This window comes from Anolis sagrei, chromosome 4, assembly GCF_037176765.1.
Source record: "Anolis sagrei isolate rAnoSag1 chromosome 4, rAnoSag1.mat, whole genome shotgun sequence".
Taxonomy (NCBI): domain Eukaryota; kingdom Metazoa; phylum Chordata; class Lepidosauria; order Squamata; family Dactyloidae; genus Anolis; species Anolis sagrei.
Window position 1 is genome coordinate 109,175,110 of NC_090024.1, and position 15,999 is coordinate 109,191,108.

The following is a 15,999-nucleotide window of genomic DNA, read 5'->3' on the forward strand; positions in this document are numbered from 1 at the left end:
CAGCAGCCCCATATATTTTACGAGCTTCAGCTCGTGTCGTTAATGGGATGGAGGCTGCTGAGTGCTGCTGGTGCCTGGGAGCCAATCCGGCGCTCCCAAGCACCCCAGCAGTAAATGGGGCGGGCGGGGCGAAGGGGCGGCGCGAGCGCACACCCAGTGAGCCAAGCACCGCCCCTGCCTGTTGGGCGCCCGGCCCACGCGCGCTCACCCTTACAACCGGCCTCCGCACGCCATCCAATCGGCTCCGGCTCCTGCGCCCTCCTCCTCCTCCTCCTCCCAGCCAGGAAGTGTTGCAGCCAGGAAGTGCCAGAAGAAGGAGGAGGAGGAGGAGGGCGCAGGAGCCGGAGCTGATTGGATGGCGCGCGGAGGCCGGTTGTAAGGGTTCCTGCGCCCTCCCCCTCCTCCTCCTCCTCCTGGCACAGCTGGGAGGAGGAGGAGGAGGAGGGCGCAGGAGCCGGAGCCGATTGGATGGCGCGCGCGCGCTCACCCTTACAACCGGCCTCCACGCGCCATCCAATCGGCTTCCTGCAACACAGCTGGGAGGATGAGGAGGAAGAGGAGGGCGCAGGAGCCGGAGCGCAGGAGCCGGGGAGGGGATTCCTGCAGCGCCGGCTCTGCCTCCGTGGCCCGCCTGAGATGAGACCAACAATACCATCTGATTGCCACAAATTGAAGGCTGCATCCATCCAGGCTCTTTTGCTGTGAGTTTTCAGGGCTGTATGAGTGTATGACCATGTTCCAGAAGCATTCTCTCCTGACATTTTGCCCACATCTATGGCAGGCATCCTCAGAGGTCTGTTGGAAACTAGGCAAATGGAGTTTATCTATGGAATGTCCAGGGTGGGAGAAATGAAAGCCATTCAATGCTAATCAAGGTGACCATTACTGCAACATTCACACTTACAAAATGTTTTGTAAATATTTACGAAATTTCGTAAATAACAAAACATTTTTTTGGAAAGTTTTGTAAATATTTTAAATATCGAAACAAAAAAACACCCCAATTACAAATCGATTTTAGAAACAAATTTTTTCTTGATCAAACAGGCCTACCTGGTACGTCTGCCCTAATACCAGGAGGCCGTGTCCCATCTTCCCAAGATGCCATTTTCCCTTTCCCAGGATTGCATTTGCTAATCCTATCACATTGAACATGGGCACCAGAGGTGCCCAATCCACCTTAATGGGTCACTCACCAACACAAAAAAAAAAATCCCATAATCATCAGAGACCTAATGGCCCTGCTTTGTTTGTCTGGAAAGAGGGATCAGGTGATTCATTCACAAAACTGCTCCCATACCATCCCGCCCCCTGTCAGCCACTGGAGCACAGAAACCTGCATGGGAAGTGGGGAATGCTCTCTGATTGGTTGCGGGGTGCTGCAGACCCGCCTCTCCGAGGGAATCCTCCTCCCAGCTGGCCGTGACGTCAATGGAGCTCCACCAATCATCGCAAAGGTGGCTCCAGCAGAAGGTGTGTGCAGGGAATACAAAGGGTTGCTGTAAATTTTTCTGGCTGTATGGCCATGTTCCAGAAGCATTCTCTCCTGATGTTTCGCTTGCATCTATGGCAGGCATCCTCAAAGGTCGTGAGGTCTGTTGGAAACTAGGAAAGTGGTGTTTATATGTCTGTTGGAGATAGGAGTGAATGTTTCAGTTGGTCACCTTGATTAGCATTTAATGGCCTAGCAGTTTTCAAGGTGTGGCTTTTTACTGCCTGGGGGAATCCTTTGTTGAGAGGTGATTAGTTGTCCCTGACTGGTCCCCTGTTTTTGAAAGTTGTTTTTTTTATTTACTGTTATGATTTTAGAGTTTTTTAAATACTGGTAGCCAGATTTTATTCATTTTCATGGTTTCTTCCTTTCTGCTGAAACTGTCCACATGCTTGTGGATTTCAATGGCTTCTCTGTGTAGTTGACATGGTAGTTCTTAGAGTGGTTGACCATTTCTGTGTTCTCAAATAATATGCTGCATCCAGGTTGGTTCATCAAGTGCTCTGCCATCGCTGACTTCTCTGGTTGAAGTAGTCTACAGTGCCTTTCATGTTCCTTGATTCATGTTTGGGCGCTGTGTTTGGTGGCCCCTATGTAGACTTGTCCACAGTTGCATGGTACATGTAGACTCCTGCAGAGGTGAGAGAATCCCTCCTGTCCTTTGCTGAACATAGCATTTGTTGGATTTTCTTAGTGGGTCTGTAGATTCTTTATAGATTGTGTTTCCTCATGCGGTCAGTGGTTCCCTCTGCGGTCAGTGGTTCCCTCTGCAGTCAGTGGTTCCCTTGATGTATGGCAAGAACATTTTTCCTCTGGGTGGATCTTTGCCTTTACTCTCATGGCTTGTTCTCGGTCTTGCAGCTCTTCTGATGTCTATCCATTGGCCGATAAAGCCCAGTTGAGGTGGTTCAGTTCGTCTTGGAGGAGGTGGGGTTCAGAGATTCTTTTTGCATCGTCTGCCAAGGCTTTAATGGTGCTTCTTTTGCTTCTTTCTTGACTTGGGTGATGGTTGGAGTTTTTATGTAGGTATCTATCAATGTGTGTAGGTTTTCTGTAAACTTTGTGACCCACTTGTTGATCTGGTTTGCGGATGACTAGGACACCTAGAAATGGCAGTTTTCCTTCATTTTCTTTTTCCATTGTGAACTGGATGTTTGGGTGGATGCCGGTAAGGTGGTCCAGGAACTTGTTTAGTTCTTCTTCATGGCTCCAAGTGGTGAAGGTGTCACCCACATATCTGAACCATATAGTGAGCTTTTTTGTTGCTGTTGCCATGACTAGGCTTCCATAGGGAAGGCTGAGCGAAGGAAGATAGATGCTTTTGAACTGTGGTTTTGGAGGAAAGTTCTGAGAGTGCCTTGGACCACCAGAAGATCCAACCAGTTCATACTTCAGGAAATAAAGCCCAACTGCGCATTGGAGGGAAGGATAGTAGAGGCAAAGATGAAGTACTTTGGCCACATCATGAGAAGAAAGGAAAGCTTAGAGAAGAAGACAATTATGCTGGAGAAAATGGAAGGAAAAAAGAAGAGCATTATGCTCCAACGCACTTTATCAGAGATTTAGGATATCTGCATGCCCACCCTCCTCCAAACACCCCACCTGACATGCCCAGCACTTTTTAATTTTAATTTTAATTATTACATTTGGCCCGGTCATTGTTTTTAACTACGTCACTGTGTGTTGTTAATGTTATTGCTTGTTTTGTTTTATTTTGCTGTATTATTGTTGCTGTTGTTGTTGTTTGTTGTTGTATTTTGGGCTTGGCCTCGTGTAAGCCGCACCGAGTCCTTCAGGAGATGGTAGTGGGGTACAAATAAAGGTTGATTATTATTATTATTATTATTATTATTATTATTATTATTATTATTAGAGGGGCCAACTAAGGGCAAGATAGATGGATAGGACCCTTGAAGTGACTGGATTGCCCTTGAAGGAGCTGGAGGTGGTGACGGCCGACAGGGAGCTCTGGCGTGGGTTGGTCCATGAAGTCACAAAGAGTTGGAAATGACTGAACGAATGAACATGACTAGGCTGAGAGGGCTCCCTATAACTACTCCATCTTTCTGCTCGTAGACTTCATCGTCCCACTGCATTACATGTATTCATATACACATACATGTTTGTGTGAACATTTAATGATTTTCCGTTTCCCACGGTTTGTGTTTTGTGCCACTAAGGTCCCTTTTACACTGTTATATAAAATCCAGATTATCTGCTTTGAATTGGATTCTATGGCAGTGTAGATTCATATAATCCAGTTCAAAGTAGATAATGTGGATTATGTGCCATGATATTCTGGATGGTATGGCAGTGTAGAAGGGGCCTGTGTCTGTGAACAAACTGCTGAAATCAATGGAACAAGTGAAAACAATTGAAATGCCACACACGGACAAGGCATGTGATGTACATTTTAAGCCGAAACTTATACAGCCAAACGTAGGGAATACAGGCCATGAGCAAGCGCATTATGGCAAAGAGGAACGGCACTCAGGTTCCCCAAAGCATGGATGTGGAAATGGCTTCCGTGAGACGAGAGAAGACTCAACGGTTGCAAGGAGGAGGCCGCAGGGAACAAATAGAATAAGATGGGGGTTGCCATGGGAACCAAAAAGGATGTGTTCTGACTGTGGGCAAAAATGAAATGGTAGGTCCTAACAAGGAATGATAGCCAAGGAGAGTCAAATGAGGGCACCGTAATGACAGCTTTGACTGAAGTGACAACAGGCACTTTAGGTTCTTGTCTGCACTTCGAATGGTGGGTAGATGGCACTGACCCACTTCCCCTTGAGATATCTTTTCATTAGCTTTTCCTGGAGGAAAGTAGGTGCAATGGGCACTTTTATTGTGCCCTGTGAAATCTATTACTAGCACCATTTGGCTGGCTTTATCATTTCTGGGAATGAGCTGCTATTTGTACTTCCAGTTGGTTGAAAAGCCTTTCTTATGTACACGTAAAGGTCCAGTCACTAGATGCCTCACTGCTACTTAGGGTTGCCAGAACGAAAACTGGAGATGGCTCCTATACCTTTAATTATTATATAGAACAGGAGATTTCAGCAAATATTGCTTACTACAAGGGTCCTCAAACCTTTTTAAACAGAGGGCCAGGTCACAGTCCCTCAAACTGTTGGAGGGCCAGATTATAATTTGAAAAGAACACAAATGAATTCCTATGCACACTGCACATATCTTATTTGTAGTGCAAAACCACTTAAAAACAATACAATAATTAAAATGAAGAACAATTTTAACAAATATAAACTTATTAGTATTTCAATTTCTGCCAACCTAGCAGTTCGAAAACATGCAAATGTGAGTAAATCAATAGGTACCGCTCCAGCGGGAAGGTAACGGTGCTCCGTGCAGTCATGCCGGCCACATGACCTTGGAGGTGTCTACGGACAACGCTGGCTCTTCGGCTTAGAAATGGAGATGAGCACCACACCCCAGAGTCAGACATGACTGGACTTAATGTCAGGGGACTACCTTTACCTTTACCTAGTATTTCAGTGGGAAGTGTGGGCCTGCTATTGGTTGATGAGATAGGGTGGTTGTTGTTGTTGTTGTTGCTGTTGTGTGCTTTCAAGTCATTTCAGACTTAGGTTGACCCTGAGCGAGGGCCAGATAAATGACCTTGGAGGGCCGTATTCAGCCCTCGGGCCTTAGTTTGAGGACCCCTGGCTTACTAGCTGTCTCCTGCCACGTGTTGCTGTGGCCCAGTCTGGTGATCTCGAAAATAAAGTAACGAGAAAGTGTTGGTTTCTAATATATGTAATTTCTTTATGCTTGTGGGTAAACAGTATTTCTTGTTGTTTCTTTGTCAGGTTGATGTAGAGATTATCTGGTTTGCCTACTCTGGAACATGCAACATATAATTGTCCTTCTTTAGGGGACCCTTTCAAGTCTATGATACTATATCTGTCATATACATGTGTGTGTGTGTGTGTGTGTGAGAGAGAGAGAGAGAGAGAGAGAGAATCATATATATCTATCTATATCTATGGCTGAATGCCTCTTTGTCAGGGGGTTTTGATTATGTTTTCTTGCCCTGGTGAAAGGAGTTGGACTGGATGACCTTAAGGCAGCATTTCTCAACCTGGGGATCGGGAACCGGGGGGGGGGGGGGGTGTCGCAAGGGGGGGTCAGAGGGTCACCAAAGATCACCAGAAAACACAATATTTTCAGTTGGTCATAGGGGTTCTGTGTGGGAAGTTTGGCCCAATTCTATTGTTGGTGGGGTTCAAAATGCACTTTGAATGTAGGTGAGCTATAAATCCCAGTAACTACAACTCCCAAATGTCAAGGTCTATTTCCCCTAAACTCCATCTGTGTTCATATTTAGGTATATGGAGTATTTATACCAAGTTTATACCAAATAATGTGGATTATCTGATTTAATAATTTGGATTGTATGGTAGTGTAGAAGGGACCTGCGACTGAGGGACTAAGGCCCCTACTGCACTGCCATAAACTCCAAATTATAAAAACCGATAATCCACATTATCTGCTTTGAAGTGGATTATATGAGTCTACAATGATTTATAATCCAGTTCAAAGCAGATAATCCAGATATTTTTGGCAGTGTAGAAGGGGTCTAAGTGTCCTTGCCTCTTGTCACATAATCTGGATTCTGTTGGATGTCACCTTTATCAGTTTTGGGTGATGGAGATCCCAAGTCATAATGGTGGTTAAATCACCTAGGCTTAGTTAACATCAACACTCCAAGCATTCTTAAGTACTGGAGTTTCAGGATATTTACATGCGAAACAAGTAGACTCTTTTTGTACACTTTTAGGCTATTTATTATAAGGAGATACTGTATATAAATCTGCATACATATCAATTTCCCTTTAGGGAGAAATACAGACATGTCAATGTCTGAGTTCTTAGCTTCATTACATTACATTACATTACATTACAGCATCATCTGTTGGCAATGCTGCAACTAGGAGTAAGAGTGTCAGAAGTGGGAAGAGGGGTGCTCAAGAGTTAGATGAGGATCAACAGAGGAAGAGGATCCAGGAGATACTTATGTCACCCACTGATGAAGATTTCCTTCGAAGGGTTTGTGAGTTGTGAGTGTCACGAGTATTAAGATTGCTGCAGAGGAACATCCTGCATCTTCCTATCATGTTGATCCCCAAAAAAAGGGCACACGTAGGTGGCCTTGCACTCCTGTTTTGTGTTTTTCAGCTATGTGCATCCTGCAATGCGTTCAATTCTCAGCTTATGGATATTAGCAATTCTACTCGCTTAAAAAGATCAACCATTTATTTCCATCTTATCGTGAATGTTGTTTTGACCAGTAACATTCGAGATTTACTTACTGAAGATACAAGACATTTACAGCTTCATTTAGTGCATGTTTATTTCAATGTAAGTGCCACTTTCTACCGTGAAACTTCTTTTCAAATGAATGTTCACAGAGTGGCAGTTTGTCTTCAGGTAAGTGCTCTTGTACTTCACATCCTGGCAGAGAAAGAAAAGCAAGCGGAATGCTGTCACTTGCCTCTATGCTAATATAATTTTGTGGTATAAACTTCAATTGGTTTATAGGATTGGGCTGTGTATTTATAGAACGAGCTTGAATGCATACACATGATTGTTAAATAAAACTGTTAATGTCAGAATAGAAGATGTGGCTGAAATCAGTTATTTAAATTAATTCTGTTTAAATCTCCCTGTACTGTATTTAAATTGACCTCAGATATAAAAGTTTGGCTGTGCAGCTGTTACAAGAAATTCAAATATATATCAGTGTGTTATCAAAACATTGACTCCCTTCTATAAAGAATGCATTAAAACTGTATCTCTATCTATCTATCTATCTATCTACTCTCTCTGTGTATGTATATGTGTGTGTGTGTGTGTGTGTGTGTGTGTGTGTGTGTGTGTGTATACATATACATACACATACATACACACACACACACACACAAAATACGACTTCTGCTATTGCGGAACCTTAATAGTCCAATCTTGCACAAGACCACATCTCCAAAACTGCCTGAAGCCCAAAAATTCCCAAGACAATTAATCTAGTCAGTTACCTTGCTCCAAGAGATTCAGGAGGTCAAATGCAATTGCCCCACACCCTTCCCAATAAAGGTTTGCCTTGACAAAATACTTTGGAGCCTATCCATGTCTCAAGTCATGATTATGGTTGTGGTGAAGTGTAAATTTTTAACTTGTAGTTTTGTATAATTATAGATAGATGTTTTAAAGGGTAAGTATTTAAAGTTGCATAACTAGGGGGGATGGTAGCCAGCTCAGCTCATGTTGAGCTGGGTTACCATGGAAACAGGGGTGGAGCCAACTGCCACTTGGCAGGGCAGCCATTTTAAAACAGTTAGTCTGTAGTCAGCAAGCTACAGGAGAGGCTCGTTCTAGTGTGTGTTGAGAACTAGTAAGTTAGTCTACAGTCTGTGAACTGTAGGAGTGGCTGATTCTATAGTAGTAAGAATCAGGAAGGTTTTGGCTTTTAGCCTGAGTAATTTAAATAAGTTGAGTTGACTTATTTATATTAATACTTAGTGTATGAGGGAAAGGGTGAGAGAAGTCCAGTGAGAATCTCTATTGCAACAGAAATATCACAAAGAAAGAATAAGCTTGTAACTGAAGTTTAGTGGAAGGAAGAAACACAGTTTGAAGAAAAATAAGTTTGAAACCTGTTTAGTGGAAGGAAGAGTTCTTTCCAGAGTTGTTTAAGGAATGTTAGAAATGTAACCTTTGAAGATATGTGCCTCTAAGAGTAAGAAACATTGAAACCATCACGCTCCTTCTACATTTCAATAAACTTGTTACTGTTTTTCCTAAAGCCCTGTCTCTGTTACAATTCTTTTCCAAGTTAAGTCACGCTACACATTAAAGAAGACCTAGTCAATATCACTAGCTATTAGCTACGCTATCAAATTAATAACCCCTTACAAAGTGGTGGCTACTTTACAAAAACTCTTTACTAATTAGTGGCCTCGTTACAAATTGGTGGCCATCTTTACAATGGTTTATATGATTTATTTCTGATAAATAGACAAGGGGGAAGAGGACTCACATATATATACACAAGAGCTGCAGTATCTGTGGAAGACCATGGACAGCCTCCGGTGCTCAAAAGAAACATAAACAATATAGTGTACATGCTTTTGAATCTGTTGGGGGGGGGGGCACCAAGGAAAGGGAATTCCCTCAAGAAAGCATGGCAAACACCAAGATCAGATTCCAAGAAAGCCATCCAGGAGTTTCAGAATTATCAGATAGGAGATGCATGTCAATGAAATCTGCATTGTGTTATATGTTTTCTATTTAGTTGCGTATATTTACATAAGCCCTGTCTTTGTCTCTGGGGCTGGCACCTATTGTAAATTTCTACCATCTCAACACGGACTCTTCACATCGCCTCAAACTATAAGACTATGCCCGAACCTGGGGAGTGCTCCATATAGCTCCAGCTTCAAAGGAGCCAATGATAGCCTTCTATTCTTCCCACCATGAAGACAACTCTACCTACCTCTGACATCAGCAGGAGTCTCCAGCCAATGAAAGCCTAGCTTGAATGCTCCTGGGCCAATCAGGAGAGGGAGCGAATTTTTGAATGGCTACCAAAATGGATAAAATGCCTTGCTCTGTACTGTATGGTTATGTCTGATTACTTTTTGAGTGGAGACTCTGTATCAGACATCCTTTCAGATCTGAAAGTACATAAAATTTCTGTTACTGCCTTCACACCCAGTTTTCGTTTCCCTGGTTTTCAAAGTAGCATGGCGTGCCAGGCAATGGATCCTCCCCGCTCCTTAAGTGGTTATCTGATTTTGGCAACAAGTGTATACAACAGAGGTCCTCAAACTTTTTAAACAGAAGGCCAGGTCACAGTCTCTCAAACTGTTGGAGGGCCAGATTATAATTTTTTTTTAAACGCATGAATGAATTGCTGTGCACACTGCACAGATCTTATTTGTAGTGCAAAAACACTTTAAAACAATACAATAATTAAAATGAAAAACAATTTAACAAATATAAACTTATTAGTATTTCAATGGGAAGGGTGGGCCTGCTTTTGGCTGATGAGGTAGGATTGTTGTTGTTGTTGTGTCCTTTCAAATCGTTTCAGACTTAAGTTGACCCTGAGTGAGGGCCGGGTAAATGACCTTGGAGGGCCATATTCGGCCCCTGGGCCTTAGTTTGAGGACCCCTGGTATACAACGAGTAAAGAACAAGTGCATGAATAGACTGTTCCTAAAATGAATGTTCACACACCTCCCCTCTGTTTGTGTGTTTGTTGTGTAGCAGGAAGCTAATATGATGAAACTCATTTGCATACAACAACAATGTTGAATTCATCCCGTGTGTCTTTTTTGGCATTTGGGTTTTTTTATTTTCAAAATTATTGTGAATAGTGCTACACAAAATTATAAAAACATTCAAAATATTTTCCATTGGTAACACATGTTTATATCATTTTCCCTCTTTCTCCCTCCCTCCCTCCCTCCCATGTGTAATGTTTAAGCACCTACATAACTGTGTAGCTAAGGTCAATCATATGTGCTGTTCCTACAAAACTGGCATGAAAAACAACCCACATTATGATGCTATAACATGCAAAGGGCACTTGATATAGAACAGATGACAAGAGAGAAATCTAATTTATGTACTCCAGGCAATGCAGTGCAGTATTTATAGTACAGTAAATTATAGGCCGATTAAAGCAGAAATGGATGTTAGCCTTATATATGAAAATGCTATCATTCAGAGTTACTGTAGATCCTTTGAGTATTGCTGAGATAGCTGCATTGTGAATAGGATATAGATCACAGGTTTAACACCTAAGTACAATGATTAACTTCCCCATCCCAGTAATCTCAAGGAAGTAAAACAGAGATAAAAGACAGCATGCTTTCTTTTTGTTTATATGCAAACCCTATTGGGAAATTTATAGTGTAAATTGGTGTCACCATATAAAAAGTATTATTACGCTTACTATCACTGTTTTTCCTCCTTGCATTCCTGACTATTACTATTATGATATGTGCTAAGGAGATACATAAACTTCCAGATACCATTTGGCTTCTTGTTTAGCACTTTTAAATTTAATTCACAATGTTAGGAATCCAGTCCACTTTGATTCATGTCTTTAGCCCAGGGGTCCCCAAACTTTTTGAACAGAAGGCCGGGTCACAGTCCTTCAAACTGTTGGAGGGCCGGATTATAATTTGAAAAAAAATATGAATGAATTTCTATCCACACCTCACATATTTTATTTGTAGTGCAAAAAACACTTTAAATAATACAATTAAAATGAAGAACTATTTTAACAAATATAAACTTAGCAGTTTAGAATAAATATAAACCTAGCAGTTTGAAAACATGCAAATGTGAGTAGATCAATAGATACTGCTCCGGCAGGAAGGTAACCGTGCTCCATGCAGTCATGCCAGCCACATGACCTTGGAGGTGTCTATGGACAACACCGGCTCTTCGGCTTAGAAATGGAGATGAGCAGCAGAGTCCCAGAGTCGGACATGACTGGATTTAAGGCATCCCGAAGGCAGGAGAGCCTGGGCCCACGGAGGCGGAGAGCAAAGCGGGCCCAAGCCGCTTTGCCCACCGCCTCCCCCCCTTCGCCCACCACCTCCCTCCCCCTTCGCCCACCTCTCACCCTTCTCCACAGCCAGTGGGCCAGATAGATGCCCTGGGGGGATGGATCCAGCCCGCGGGCCATAGTTTGGGGGGCCCCTGCTTTAGCCCATAGAGATTTAGAAATCCAAAATGTTGTTCTTCCTACTTAAAATGTAATGTAAACTTTAGTTGAAAATAAATAACTATAGACCCTCCCTTCCCCCAACCCTGTCTTTGTCGGCAATGTAGCCTTTTCTCTTTGTCAGCATTATAGCTCAGTAGCCTTTTAAGAATGTATTACATTTCATAATTGTGAACACATATGTGGTAGTTTTACCCTATGTGCCTTTAAAAAGAAATGTAATCGCCACTAACTTTTTTTACTTCATAGCACAGCTGGAAGGCATTTGCAAATTGAACAGACTTTGAGGGAATGGATTATGCTTACCAGCCTCAGACAACTAGACACAAAGGGTTTGTGCAAGACAGGTATTTTTATTCTGATGGTATCAAAAATGGATTCACTGCCATGACAATAACAAAACATATGGCCATAACCTCCAATATTTTGCAGATAAACATTGGGAGGTGTGTGGCCAAAATGACAAAGTTCTTGGGGGGGGGGGTGCATAACCAAGGGGATAATTATTGTTATTTGCTTATTTATTTTTACCCACCTCTCCTTTTCTGGAGGTATGGCACAACATAATCAAAAACATCTATAAAAGCACGCATTAAAATTCAAGCATGAAAACAAATATTAAAAGATACACATATTAAAATATATGGCACAAAAGTCAAAACACAATAAAGATAGAAAATTATTTTAATATTGATAGTTAAGACAGACTGGGGAGGCCTACCAGAAGAGACAGATCTTCAGTGTTGTTTTAAATTCTGACACTTTGTTTAGCTGTCAGATCTCTTCTGGCAGATCCTTCCACGGTCTTGGTGCAGCTAATGAAAAGGTCCTCTGAGAGGCGGTTGACAGTCAGGTTCTTGCTTGTTGGAATAGACCTCTGTGTCCTAAGGGGCATATTGTATGGAAAAGAGTATTCTTATAGGTAATACTAATAATAATATAATAAAACTTTATTTATATAATGCTCCATCTCCCTAAGAGGACTCAGAGCGGTTCCCAGGTAACATCACAAAACATACAAAGTAAAAACAACATAACCATAAAATTAACAAAACAAAATATAAGCATAAAAATTGTCGCCATAACATACATATATTAAAAGTAATCCTGCTTGTTCAAGGCAATTAAAAATTTAAAAGGCCGGGCCAAGATTGAGCAAGCCCAAAAATTCTAGGAGGCCCGGAAATTAAGTGCAATGCTATGGCAGGCAACAATAATTTTAGGTACAGGTGTGTGGCTGTTCATTCCAGGGCCGATTAGAGGAAATGATCTGGGTAATTGGTAGGAAGAATAAGGCCGTATTCGACAATGTGTAGGGCTGAGTTAGAACTGGCCATTTTCAAAGGCTTGTTGAAACCACCAGGTCTTCAAGCTCTTATGAAAGGAGGGGGGGAGATGGGGCCTGTCTTATTTCCCTTGGAAGGGCATTCCAGACATGGGGGGTCACCACTGAGAAGGCCCTCTCTTTCGTCCCCACCAACCGCTCTTGAGACGGTAGTGGGACCGAGAGGAGGGCCTCCCCAGAAGATCTTAGAGCTCGTGCTGGTTCATAGAAGGAGATGCAATCGCGGAGATAGGCAGGGCCCAAACCGTTTAGGGCTTTATAGGTCATGAGCTGCACCTTGAATTTGGCTGGACCCAAACCATGTAGGGCTTTAAAAAACCAACACTTTGTACTTTGCCCAGAAATTAAGTGGCAACCAGTGGAATGACTTTAATATGGGAATAATATGCTCACTCCTAGATGTTTGTTACTAGTCTGGCTGCCATGTTTCAAAGTAACTGGAGTTTCCAAACTTGCTACAGGGGGAGACCAATCTAAAGCACATTGTAGAAATCCTGCCCTGAGGTTACCAGCAAATGTACTACCATCTTTAGGTCCTCCAAATCTAGGAAGGGGTGCAGCTGGAAGATCAGCCAAAGCTAGTAATATGCACTTCTGCGCCTATCTGGGCTGACATTTGGCGGGACTAATCCAGTAACACTCCCAATCTCAAGCATAGTTTTTTTTCAGGAGTGTAACCTCGTCCACAACAGGTTGACATACTTCCATGCCACATAACCACCAGAATATACCTTACTTAAGAAAATCCTATGAAATTAATGGAGTTGCCATAATTCAAATGGTGACTACAAGACACATACACACAGAAAATGCTGTAGAAGTCTGCTTTGGCCTGAGATTCTAGACCAGGGGTCCACAAACTTTTTAAACAGAGGGCCAGGTTACAGTCCCTCAAACTGTTGGAGGGCCGGATTATAATGTGAAAAAAAACATGAATGAATTCCTATGCACACTGCACATATCTTATAAACAATACAATAATTAAAATAAAGAACAATATTAACAAATATAAACTTATTAGTATTTCAATGGGAAGTGTGGACCTGCTTTTGCCTGATGGGATAGGATTGCTGTTGTTGTTGTGTGCTTTCAAGTCATTTCAGACTTAGGTTGACCCTGTGCGAGGGCCGGGTAAATTACCCCTGAGCCTTAGTTTGAGGACCCCTGTTCTAGACAATCAAGATTCTGCCCCATTATTTTTCTCCCCCCTCCACTATACAAAACATTGTTACATTTTTAACTCAGTTTGTAGCAACTGAGGGAACTTCCAGGAAGCACAAAAAATCGGATTTTAAATGGAGGACAAAAAAACTCAGGACCTGACAACATGTCCCCATACATACCTGTGAGTCCAAGGATTTCTTCCCCCACCATCCACAGGCTTCCTCTATATTGGAATGAGGGACATCCAGCAGAAGGTTTTGGGGTTTTTTAAATTATTCAGTTATACGCTGCACCACATGTGCACATGTTTATATCATAATATGAATACAAGCAGATTCGCATGTGCGCATATGAACATCAGCACATAAAAGAGGGATTAAAAAAAACTTCCACAGGATTTCTCTTCCCCCAATTGTTTATTCAAGCTCTGCTTAATATTATAAATTTTAAAAGTTTCAGAGAGTTCTCCATTCATGCTTCCTTTAAATCAGCTGTGTGTCTGTTTCACAGTCCAATCAGTTTATCAGCTGTTTCAGGTTTTTTACAAGTGAGCATATGCTGGAGGGGGGGGGGGGGAGGAAAGAAAACATGTTTTCCTTGACTGCAAGGACATACAGTGGTGCGAATAGGTGTTTTTTTTCCGGCTGGAATCAGGATAAAGGGGGATCTTTTAACCCTGTGTTTTTCATCTGTTACAGAGAATCAGCACAGATTTACCACTAGTTTCAGGTGTGCACCCCACCCATCCCCCATTAACTCAGGAAATCCCATGTTTTAGGTGCTGTGTAAATGGGTCCTGAAGCAGAGAACAAAGGGGGAACAAAACAGGAAAAGAGAAACTAGGTCTCTTTCAATAAAAGAAGCTGATAAAGATATATTAATTACAAAGATATTTTAATTAAAGGAAAAATAAAGATCAAAGCTTTTGAACAATTGAAGAATAGCTACAAAAATTTAACATGTCTTCATTACATACAAATTAAATAATATTACAAACAAGATATAAAAATAGGATTTTACTGGGAAGAAAATGCATGGCATAAAATTTTAAGAATGGAAAATAAAATTATAACAACAATTTATAATAAATTATTAGTCTAGTTAACTGAAAAGGAACAGATCAAATCATGTATGATTAAATGGGCTGAAAACTTAAGAAAACCAATTCAATTTAGAGAATGGGAACAAATGTGGAACAAAAAGTTGAAATAAACTTATGCAATGAATTTGAAGGAAAATTGGATTAAAATGTTCCACAGATGGTATACTACTCCAAAAAATTAAGCCATATGTATAAAAATACATCTGATAAATGTTGGAAGTGTAGTGACCAGATAGGTACATTTTACCACATGTGGTGGTCATGTAAGGAAACATCCAAATATTGGTCATTAATACATGAGGAAACACAAAAAATTCTTAAGACAAAATTTAAGAAGAAACCGGAATATTACTTGTTAGGCTTCACAGACCTGGAATTACAACTTGAAGAGAATGAAGACAAATTATTAACTTATATTACAACAGCAGCTAGAATTAGCTTTGCAAGACACTGGAAAAAAGAACGAATTCCCATTATTGATGAATGGTTAGATAAGCTTAAAGAAATAAGAGATATGGATGAACTTACTTTTTTGTTAAATATATATATATAGGGAAATCTATAAAAAGGACAGATTGGAACCTTTTTTATGACTATGAAAAAAATAGAAAAATAATATAGACTAAGAAGATCCTGGGACTTGAGTGGAGGTCATTTTGGTTTTAGGTTTTGTTTTTGGTTTTTTTGTGTATTTTTTGTACTTTTTTCGCATTTTTATCATTTTTCTTTTTTTTCTTTTTTCTTGTTTGTTTATTGTTTTTTGGCTTTTTTGCTTTTTTTGTCTTTTTCCCCCCTCTTGGTGGTGGATATGTTTCCTACTTTCCTATCTCCCTTTCAATTGTTCTCCCTCTTTCCATGTATTTGTGTTTAAAATATTCAATAAAATTTTATATATATATATATATATATATATATATATATATATCATTTACTAATTTTCCTAGGAAAGGTCACAGTCTATTCAATATATCTATTGAATAGATATATTCAATAGATATATGCATGTGTGCCCTTAAAATCTATAGAAAGATAGAGAGAAACTCCATTGAAAACAAAAGGTCAGCTGAAAGTTTCCATTCGCTGGAAAAATATTTGAATGGAGGAAAGGCAGATATTGAAGGAACATGGCACCCCACACA